This window comes from Leptonychotes weddellii, chromosome 7 (genome assembly GCF_054177405.1).
Source record: "Leptonychotes weddellii isolate Sample4059 chromosome 7, ASM5417740v2, whole genome shotgun sequence".
In the NCBI taxonomy this organism is placed as follows: domain Eukaryota; kingdom Metazoa; phylum Chordata; class Mammalia; order Carnivora; family Phocidae; genus Leptonychotes; species Leptonychotes weddellii.
This window is the reverse complement of record NC_138375.1, coordinates 74,357,629-74,369,120: the sequence shown is the minus strand read 5'-3', so window position 1 is coordinate 74,369,120 and position 11,492 is coordinate 74,357,629.

Here is an 11,492-nt window from a genome sequence, read left to right as displayed (position 1 = left end):
CTTACCATCACCTCAAAGAAGGTTTCTACTTAGACTCAAAGAATTCAAGAATTCTTAGTTTGGAACTGCTCACAGCCTAAAATGTTTCCAAATACATCTATCTCCACCCAACTGGGGACAATACGACATTGTTTATTCCACCATTTTTGGCTAACTTGAAAAAGTATAAGGTGCTATCTCATAATACATGAGTGATTAATATATTTATTTAGAGCCCTAGAACCACCACAACAGTGGAGTACTCATTCCCAACCTTTGTTCTTCCCAGTTCAGCCTACATCATGGTGTTCTCTACCAGTCTAATTCCCAACTCCCATTATGGTATCTCTTTCCTTAAAAACTACCTTTCACCCTCTGATGTGCCTCTGCTTAGTGTTCAAGGCCCTGTTCTTCCTGGCTGTAATGTAATATTTCAGCTTCATCTTCCATTTGCCCTCACATTTAGATGGTCCCCCTGTCAAGTGAAACCTCTCAGGGGCCTGCTCACATGCCCTGACCCTTTGCTAGTTCAGGGTAGAAGTTGAGAGTAAATTTCTCTGCAATAAGAAGTAACAGAAACTTACCACAATGAGATACCACTTCACACTTACTATGAGATTGGCTGTATTATAGGAGCGCTATAATAAAAAAAGTGGAAAATAGCAAGTGTTGATGAGTATGTGGAGAAATTGGAACTCTCATGCACTGCTAGGGAATGTAAAATGGTACAGCTACCATGGAAACAGTTTGGTGGTTTTTGAAACAGTTAGATACAGATCTACCATATTACCCAGAAATTCCACATCTAGGTATATATACAAAAAAATTGAAAGGAGGGACTCGAACAGATATGTATACACCAATATTCATGCAGCATCATTCACAATAGCCAAAAGGTGGAAACAATTTAAATGTTCATCAATACATGAATGTATAAACAAAATGTGGTATATACATACGATGGAGTAGTATTCAGCATTAAGAAGGAATGAAATTTTGATATATGCTAAATGGATAGACTTTGAAAACATTATGTTCAGTGAAGTAAACCAGATATAAAGGCTACATATTGTGTGATTTCATCATATGTAATATCCAGAATAGGTAAATCCATAGAGAGAATAGGGAATTAGTGGTTGCCAAGGGCTAGGATGTAGGGGAATGGAGAGTGACGGCTTAATGGGGATGGAGTTTCCTTTTGGGGTTATGAGAATGTTCTGGAACTAGATAGTGCTGATGGTTGCACACTGTATATGTACTAAGTGCCACTGAATTTTATACTTTAAAATAGTTAAAATGATAAATTTTGTTATGCACATTTTATCACAACAAAAAATACAGACTATAGAAATGACATAAAGGGGCGCCTGGGTGGCTCAGCCGTTAAGCGTCTGCCTTCGGCTCAGGTCATGGTTCCAGGTCCTGGGATCGAGCCCCGCATAGGGCTCCTCGCTCTGCGGGAGGCCTGCTTCTCCCTTTCCCACTCCCTCTGCTTGTGTTCCCTCTCTCACTGTGTCTCTCTCTCTGTCAAATAAATAAATAAAATCTTTAAAAAAAAAAAAAAAGAAATGACATAAAAACTGCTCTATCATATTTATTCAATAACTCATTTATCCAAGGATGCTTGCCTTGAGGACAAATGGTGTTCCAATCCTAATGCAATAAATGTTTATTTGGAATTGTTAAAAACAAAAAAGTACCCTGTTTTTTTGTGAAAGAACTGGGTACCCTTTTTTATTATTAAGACTCTAAGTGTAATGATTGACATAGTATGTGGCTATGAATTGGGTAATATTAATATTTTGAGAAATTTATCAAATTGGTTAAGATGTCCCGGATTCAAGTCAATTTAGTAAATAATCATCCCTGAGAAATAGCAAAAGGATTTTTAAACATTTACGATCTATATTCCTGAAAAGCTTCATGACAGAGATTCTGGAGCCCAATCCCACCACTAAAAGTTACATTTCAGACATTCATCCATGGGCCCCAATTATCTATTAATCTATTCATCAGTGGTGAGGAATGAAAAACACTTTGTAATCTATGCAAGCCCAAAGGGAAGGACAAGCCTTGGTAAATGCTCACCTTTTGGGACTGGTAACCAAGTAGAAAAATTGTTCAGTATGTCAAATCTAATAGAGCAGTTAAGTTTCTATAAAAACAGATTTAATTTCCAGATAACTTAAATGGACAAATACAATTGAAAGACAAAATGTATGCATTCCTCCTACCATTTGGGGCAATGATTTACACAAAATTTGCAGTAATTTCAGCTTCAGCCATTTATTGGGCAATATGATATTATTCTTGGAGTCATTACAGACAATCAGTTGGAACAGAGTTGCCAGGAAAAAACACTGTACAATTTAATATTGGGCACTCTTCTATTGCTTTTTGAATAGTAGTTCTGACTCCAGGACCTTTCAAATTTTTTCCTTCATATATTACCATCTGAAGTCCTAGGGCTGGTCAAGATGGAGCATATATTGTACGGTAGACATAGCAGTGACTTTTGAAGCTAGAAGATTCAGATTAAAATCTCTTCTCTGCTTCTTTCTAGTTGGAAAAATGAGTTCTTAAACTTGGTCCCTCTTGATCCCCATCTGTAAAATAGGATAAAATAGTCTGTCCTCCCTACATCATGAGGTTGCTCTGAAGATTAAAATGAGGTGCTGATTGTGAAAGTAAATTATAAGGGGTGATATTGAAAACAGTGATGGGGCGCCTGGGTGGCTCTGTCGTTAAGCGTCTGCCTTTGGCTCAGGTCATGATCCTGGGGTCCTGGGATCGAGTCCCACATCGGGCTTCCCGCTCTGCGGGAAGCCTGCTTCTCCCTCTCCCACTCCCCCTGCTTGTGTTCCTGCTCTCGCTATGTCTCTCTCTGTTAAATAAATAAAATCTTTAAAAAAAAAAAAAAGAAAGAAAACAGTGATGACAACAATTAGCAATCAGAGCTCTTTACTACCTGGTCGTTACTTACAGTGAATTCAACCACTTGCGCTCTTCATACCCTCCTCTCTTATAGTTGTTGAATTGACTTTCCTGGGAGACTGTTAAAAAAACTGGACAAGATGAGCAGAGTTGTTTTTATTCTGATACTTCTGCCAACAAGAGGGGAAAAAGCAAAGACCAAGTCTAAGATCCCTAGGTCCACAGAGAAAAGGGTTGGAAAGACTTAAATTTAAGAGTTAGCATGGCAGATCACAGGCCACCTCTGTTTGCTAATTGTCCTCACCCAAAAAAAAGTAAACTTTCTCACATCTTCATGACAAAAGTAGTTTTACAACTCGAAGCAGGGAGGTGGAGGAAGTGAGGTTCCTCCCCTCCACGGAGTCTGGGACAGAGGGGCGGGGCACTATAATTGCATTTCAAAGGGTGGCTTTCAGATCCTTGAGAAAGACATTCCTGGGTTGTAAAACTGGCAAGAGGCTATTTGAAAGATTTAAGTCTCAAAGGGGCAGAGTAAAGGATACACAATAACAAGTTTTCGAAGTAAATGCTCTAGGAAAAGGAAGGTCAGGGGCTTACAGTCAGGAAGAAGCCTATCTGAAGTTAGTCAAGCTAAAGGGTACTTTAAAGCCATCTTGGTCAAGACCTACGAGAAAATGGCAGCAAATTGATTTTTTACGATTTACAAATATGTGCCAAAGTGTTCTAGTTTCACTGGATTTCCTCATAAGAGTGATAAAAATAATTTTATTTATTCAGGAAAAAAAATTGTGAATCAAGCAGCAGAATTTACGTTCCCCTGTGTGATGCTCCCAGTTCTTCTTGGGACACAGTGAGATCTGTACTGACTAGAGTACATAATCTCTCATCCTATATGACCTGCCATAGAAATTACCCATGAGTTCAAACACTGGCTGTTATAACCTGAATACAGCAATCTTTGGATGTTACCAACAGAGAGGAAAGATTCTGTAACGGAAATCAAAGTGCTTTCTCTGTAGCCTTTCAGAAACTCCTTCAAGGGGGAAGCTAATAAAACGTAAAAGCCATATCAAAAAGGAAATAGAGTTAAGAAGTTGAAGAAAATTCTCACTCTTCTCTTAAGCTACCAAATGCTTCCTGCGTTTACTTTCCTTCCTACCAGCTTCTTTCAATTAGTTTCTTGTCCTTGTATCTTAACCCTACCCTACCAATCCCTAAACTAGTATCAATTCAACAATTTACTTTCTCTACCATCGCTGCTATGAAGTTGGGTACTATTGGAGAAATCTCAAAACTTTATCTACTGGCAGTAATTCATAGGTTAAGTTTCTGTAAACAGAATAATGGCCTCCCCAAAGATGCTCACATCCCTCCCCCCGCCCCAGAATCTGGGAATATGGGAACTTACATGGGAAAAGGAACTTTGCAGATGTGATTAAGTTAAGGATCTCAGTATTGAGAGATTATCCTGGATTATCTCAGTGAGCCCAAGGGTCAAGATCAAAGGAAAAGAGGTGAACAACAGACCTAGAGAGATGGGGTGATAAGCTTTGAAGATGGAGGAAGAGGCCATGAAACCAAACAATACAGGTGTCCTCTAGAAAGCTGGAAAAGGCAAGGATACAAATTCTCCCTTGGATCCTCCAGAAGAAACACAGCTCTGCAGACACCTTGATTCTAGTCCCACAGGACTCATTTTAGATTTCTGAAATCAGAACCATAAGGCAATAAACATGTGGCCTTCCCAGGTGGCTGCCAAAAATGACAGGGGGCAGATCCTAGTGCTTGGTGGCCAATGCCATCTCCTGGCCGCCCTGCAGACATCGTGGCCAAGGAGGTACTGTTGGGGGGAAGGTGGTACTCCTGCACTAGGAGGGCATCCACGTTTCTGGCAACTTCTACAGAAACAAGGGACCCGTTGAGGTGTGCTGCCCCATGAGAACCCTCGAAGCCCAGGCTGCCCTGTGCCACCTCTAGGTGTTTGATGAGACCCCATCACCTTATGACAAGTAAAAGTGGGTGGCAGCTCCTGCTACTCTTGAGTCTGTGCCTCTGAAGCCTACGTGAAAGTAGGTCTAGCCATACGGAGCCAGGAGGCTGGCTGGGTGTACCCAGGGTGCCAGCCACCCCGGAAGAGAAGAGGAAGGAGAAAGCCAAGATCCATTACTGCGAGGAAAAAAATCCCAGCTCATGAGGCTATGGAAACAGGACAAAAAAAAAAAAAATGGGGAAGAAAATTGATAAATCCACAGAGGTATTTTTTTAAAGATTTTATTTATTTATTTGACAGAGAGAGACCCAGTGAGAAAGGGAACACAAGCAGGGGGAGGGGGAGAGGGAGAAGCAGGCTTCCCGCGGAGCAGGGAGCCCGATGCGGGGCTCGATCCCAGGACCCTGGGATCATGACCTGAGCCAAAGGCAGACGCTTAATGACTGAGCCACCCAGGCACCCCACACACAGAGGTATTTTTTAAGACCCATGGACGCCTGGCCTGAGCATGATAAAACTGTTTATCCTTCATGTTTGGCCTGGCCTGCTCTTTTCCATCCCTGCCCTGGATGGAGGGGTCTGGAGGTAGCCATCCAGGTGCCAAGACAGCATGGGACTTAGCTGAAGCACAGAAGGGGCCTTGGTCGCTGCTCCTGTTTTAAAAAGAACTGTCTTCTACGAATGTACTTTAAATGTACTTTAAACAGCTCTAACAGTTGCACAGACAAAATTCACCTACGATCTACCAGTTCATGAGGGAGTTTTAGAAGATGGAGAATAGGGACAACCAGTTACTTTAGTTTTGATATTTGCCCAAGCGAGCTGGAAAACTAATTGGAACAAGGCGTCATGAGCAAGACATCTGTTTCCACTTCCCACATGTCGGATACTACACTCTGCAGCTGTCAGGGAGCATGCTGGTGGGGCGGAGGGAGCCTCGGGTTGCACAAAGGCATTCCCAGTCGTAGACTGGGCAGACACACGGTACAGATATTGCCCCTGCTGCTTCCCTGTATTTTGTGGTCAGAAATGAATACATTATTTGAAAGTAAATGAATAAATTGTGTTGTGTTAAGCCAACTTTGTAGTAATATGTTTGGGTGGCACTAGAAAGCGGATACAGTTTCCAACCTTAGGTGAGTCTTCAAACCCTTCAAACCCTCAGAAATTGTGGTGGAGAGACCTCAAAGACCCCTGCTCAGTTCCTTTCCTCTCTGTACGTGCCTGCAGCTCATGATTTCAACAGGCACCATCTCCTTGCCTGCCCCTTACATCTGGGCTGGCTTCATCACTTGTGTTGACCAAGAGAGCGAGATGGAAGGGACACTCTGCCAGTTCTGGGCCTGCCCTTGCAACAGCTTTTTGCTTTCTCCCTCTTGGTGGCCAGCCACCATGTAGGAAGTCTGACTGTCCTAAGACCATTATGCTGTAGGAAGCCCACGCTGTTCCAGGCATCCCAGCTGGGGCACCAGACACAGCAGTGCAGGAACCATCTTGGATCGTCCAGCTGATACCGTATGAAGAAGAACTGCTCAACTGAGCCTAGCCCAGATCTCAGAATCATAAATCATACATGGCTGTTTTTTAAGCCACTAAGTTGGGGGTGGTTTGTTACCAAGCAAGAACAAACTGAGACAAAAATATTTCCCTCTTGCCATTAGTCAACTTCTTCTCCCATTCCCTTCCCTCTCTGCAGATGATCTTCCCCCACCCCTATTTCAGAAATATCCTGGTCCTTCCAGCATATTTTCCATTGGCTTCAACCCTAATCTCCCCTCCCATATCTGTAGCCACATTGATTTTCTGGTCTTTCTTAGAATTACCCTCCTAACTTAATCCCATCCTGCATCTCAAAGTTTCAATCTTTCTGCAGATTCTGTCACTGTCGTTCTCCGCTGGCTCCTTTCTTGGTACACACAACCAGGTTGATCCCAATCCCTTTAATTACAGCTTCAAGTTATTGCTCTCCTTTTTTAGTCCAAACTTTTTGTAAAAGAGTCTGCACGTGTCATGTTCACATTGAATGCTCAGTCACGTAGTGAGCTAAACTAGTGGAAGGACCTAATAAGGGTTGAACAGAGGCAATCGTGTATGTGGGAGTGGGGCAGAGGATGCTGGGGAGGGAGGTCTATTATTTAAACAGAATCTAGTTGCCAACACCAGAAAGTAAAGGTGGGTTTGTGGCAAGTAGTGGCCGAGTCAGGGAGAGGACAAATGTGTACGGTTAAATGTATCCTACAGGCTGGGTGCAAGTCCCAGGCAAGACGTAGAGAGGGCGCTCAGTCCAGCCAAACTACAAGAAGCTGCAAGGTTGGAGCCTCGATTATTCAGCTGTGCGTGGTTGCTCTTGCTCAGGAGGACAAACAGGCCACTTACACACAGAAGGACTTGCCTGCCCCAGGCTTTTCTATTCAGTGGTGAGGGCTCCATCTCTATATACTTAATGGATTATACTCAGAGAACAGTTAATGCTTAGATACCTACCAACAAAGCAACATTTCCAAATAAAGTAACATTGAGGTAAAATTACCAAGTTAATTATTTCAAATTAGTTTTCCCGGAAGAGATATTCACTTTGGACTATATATAACTAAAAATCTGCAAACCAGCTTTCCCAAAATAATAAATGAACAACATTTTTGCATTCTACTAGCAGAGTGAAATTGTTAAGAGCATGCACTTTGGAATCAGAGAAGAGGACGCACACATATCAAAATAACAGTCCATGTCTTAATGCTGGAAACGGTGAAGGTGTTACCTTACACAGCAAGGGGAAATTAAAGTTGCAGATGGAATTAAGATCGCTAATCAGCTGACCTTAAAATAGGGAGAGTATCCTAGTTTATACAGGGAGGCAATGTTATCACAAGGGCCCTTCAAAATATCTGAGGGAGACAAAGAAGGAGGTAAGAGTGTTGCAGTGTGAGCACTCAACTTGCCTTTGCTGGCTCTGAAGTTGGAGGAAGGGGGCCAGGAGCCAAGGAAAGCAGGAAGCCTCTAGAAGCTGGAGAAAGCACGGAAACATCCTCCCCTAGGGCCTTGCTTTTAGTCCCAGTGAGACCTCCGTCAGACTCGTGACCTACAGAAGTATAAGGTAAGAATCGTGTGTCGTTTGAGCTGCTAAATTTGTGACAATTTGTTAATGGAAGCAGTAGAAAACTAACAGTGACTACATCATTCAAATCCTGACTATCATTTACCTCTGGTGGCTTTAGGGAACGTTACTTAATTTTTCCATTCCCATTTCTTTATCTGTAAAATAGGACTAATGAAATGAGATGAGATAATACATATAATATTTAGAGTAATGCCAGACACACAATAAGTGCTCAATGTTAAGTGTTGCTATTGTTATTTCATTGTTGTTTTGTATTTACCTTTCTCTTTCATTTTTTTGTCACCAGATTTTACCTGAGAACCATACTCCAAATATGTTTTTCCTGGATCCACTTAAACAGCACAAGGCCCATACCTGCTAAAGGATTAATACCTTTGAAGTCCTAAATTGCCTGGAGTACCTTCTTAGAATGTTTTGTTTTTAGCTTTGAACATTTAACTCATCTGGCTTGTTCCTATCTTGCTAGAACAAGCTGTACTAACACCATTTTTTAAAAAGAACTTTGCTACTTCTTGAGGACTTAATTACAGTGTTGCTGGTTGATGAGTTTGCATTTTAAACCGAGACCTTGAACTAAACCGTCATTTCAGTTCTTGATACAACCCAGAGAAAGTGCATTCTCTGATTAGCCTGTCGCCTTAGGACTGCACCATGGCAATGGGATAAAATTAGCCATACTTGCCAATGACCTGATACCCATTACAGATTTTGGCAGTTTCTAAATTCTTAATTCTTTTTGAAGTATATTATACTTGATATATTTAGGGTGTTTACAGTACATCCAGCCATTTTATTTGAAAAATGTAATAAGTGTTTGCAGTATTTAATTAACTTAAATAATTTACATTTTCACAAGAGGTAAGTTTTGTTATACACGTAAAACATAAAGTCCTTTTATTTTTACTAAGTTCTGGGATCCCCTAAGAGAACAATCTTCAACAACATCCATCTTCATGCTTACAAGACATGAAAAAAAGTTTTGCATTAGGGTCCTGCTTTAGTCTGAAGGGTCCCACCCTCCTACTCTTAATGGTTAACAACAGGAGCCCTTTTTATTAGCATTGACAGAAATATACATAAAAAGTATCAAAGAACATTGTTTGGACAAAAGGTTTTAGTGATGTACCACATCTTTGGTAATTTCAACAGTTGGTGAAAGAAAAAGAATGGATCGAGTTTCCTTGTTTGTTATTAATTCATTCTTTCAACAAGTGTTCAAGTGTTTATTAAGTTCATACAATGGGACGCCTGGGTGGCTCAGTCAGTTGAGTGTCTGCCTTGGGCTCCCGCCTTAGGCTCCCTGCTCAGTGGGGAGTCTGCCTCTCCCTCTGCCCCTTCCCCTACTCGTGATCCCTCCCTCGCTCTCATTGTCCCTCTCTGTCAAATAAACAAATAAAATCTTTAAAAAAAAAAAAGTTCATACAATGTCCCAGGAATTAAGAAACTCTCTCAAAAGCTAAATAGTGTATTGCCTAGGAATATACATATATATGTGATTAAATGGATTTTAAAACCCACCAAATTCAAAATAGTAACACTCTAGGGGAGGTAAGGAGATGGGAAGGATGAGGATTATACAGGTATTCCCACTGATGTGGGTGTGTCGGAGTTCTGGAATGGGTGGTAGGTCCTCAGGTGTTCATTCTCTGTGTTTTATAACATACACATACTTTACTTACATTCTTTTGATGTATCAAACACTAATTTTTAAAAGGAACAGCCGATTTCTACTTTAAGGAGCTTCTAGTCTTGGGTGCCTGGGTGGCTTAGTTGGTTAAGCAACTGCCTTTGGCTCAGGTCATGGTCCCAGGGTCCTGGGACCGTGTCCCGCATCTGGAGCCTACTTCTCCCCCTCCCTCTGCCTGCCACTCCCCCTGCATGTGCTCTAAATAAATAAATAAATAAATAAAATCTTAAAAAATAAAAAGGAGCTTCTAGTCTTGTATGATGTCTAGAACTTGACTGTTTCTCATATCTTGTGCTGTAACCATAGCCTGTCTCCCCTGTCACTCCATATTTAGGAGTCTGTCATCATCTTTTAGCGGGGAAAAAAAACCCAAACTATATGCACCAACATTTTTTTTTAAATCCTTAATTAAACAGCATTACGAATTCAAAAGTGCTTCCCTATCCTGAGTTCAAAGGCCCGAGGATCATCATTGTCTAATGAGAAGAGCAGTGGGTGCTCTTGTTTGTTTCCTGCCTGTTTCCTGCGACTAGAGCTCAAGGCAGGGTCGGCCCCTGGCATACCTATGTCTCGCAGAGTGCTAAATAGTCAAAAGGCAAGTTTCTAGACCCAGTTCCAACATTAGCTCACTGTGTGAATTTATGCAAGTAATTAAATATTTTGTGGGTTTTTAAAAAAATTTATCAGTGTCAAAACACTCACAGATATAACCTATCTCCCTGGACCTATGAAATATAATTACAAATATGAAAGCATTTTGAAGAGTTAAGTGCCATATTAAAGTTGAATACTATTATAAGTATTCTTATTACAAGTATGTGAATTTAATAAACATTTATAAAGAAATGTATGCATATAAAAAAAAAGAAATTTGTACCTGTAATTCAACAAAACTAAAAAGATAGAAGAGCATAGTGGGGCAGAAAGAAGGTAGATTTATGGCCAGACAAGCTTGGGTTCAAACCTTGGCTCTTTGTTATTAGCTGTGTCATCTTTATCAAGTACACTTATTCCTTTGAACTTCTGTTTCTTCACCTGTAGAATGGGATAATAATACTAGGCTTATAGGATTGTGGGAAAGATTAATTAACATATAACAGTAAATTCTACTACTCTGCTGGTAGGAATGAAAACTGGTATAGCAACTGAGGAGAGATACATGGCGACATCCATCACATCAGGTTGACATATCCCATGAACAAGAAATCCCACTTCAACAAGTTTGTCACAGTGTCACAAAATTAGGAAATGACAAGACATGCATGGTTGTTTATTATAGGATTATAATTACTGAGGCTTAGAGATAATCTAAACACACAGAAATAATGCACATCCATACAATACAAAATTATAAAACTGTTAAAAAAAAAGTGAGGAAGTTCTTTGTATATGTATATGGAATCATCTTCAGGATAACTTGTTCAGTGAAAAACCAAGGTCCAAAAGGAAAAGTATGCAATATACCACAATTTGTGCTTTTTTTTAAAAGAAAAAATATTAGTTTAATATGCATGAAATATTTCTCTAAGGACACACAGGATCGTATCACTTTGGTGACTTTTGAGGAGGGAAACTGGAGGACCCCGGGAGGGAAGGGGAGGCACCCTGCATACCCTTCTGGACCTTCCAAGTTTTGAACCAACAAAATACATCACCTATTTGATAAAGTTGAATGGATGGATGGGTGGATGGATGGATGGATGAATCACAATATCAGGCATAAAATAAATGCTCAAAAATTCTTAGCTTTCATTCCCTGCTCCTCTCTACCTAAATTATCTTTA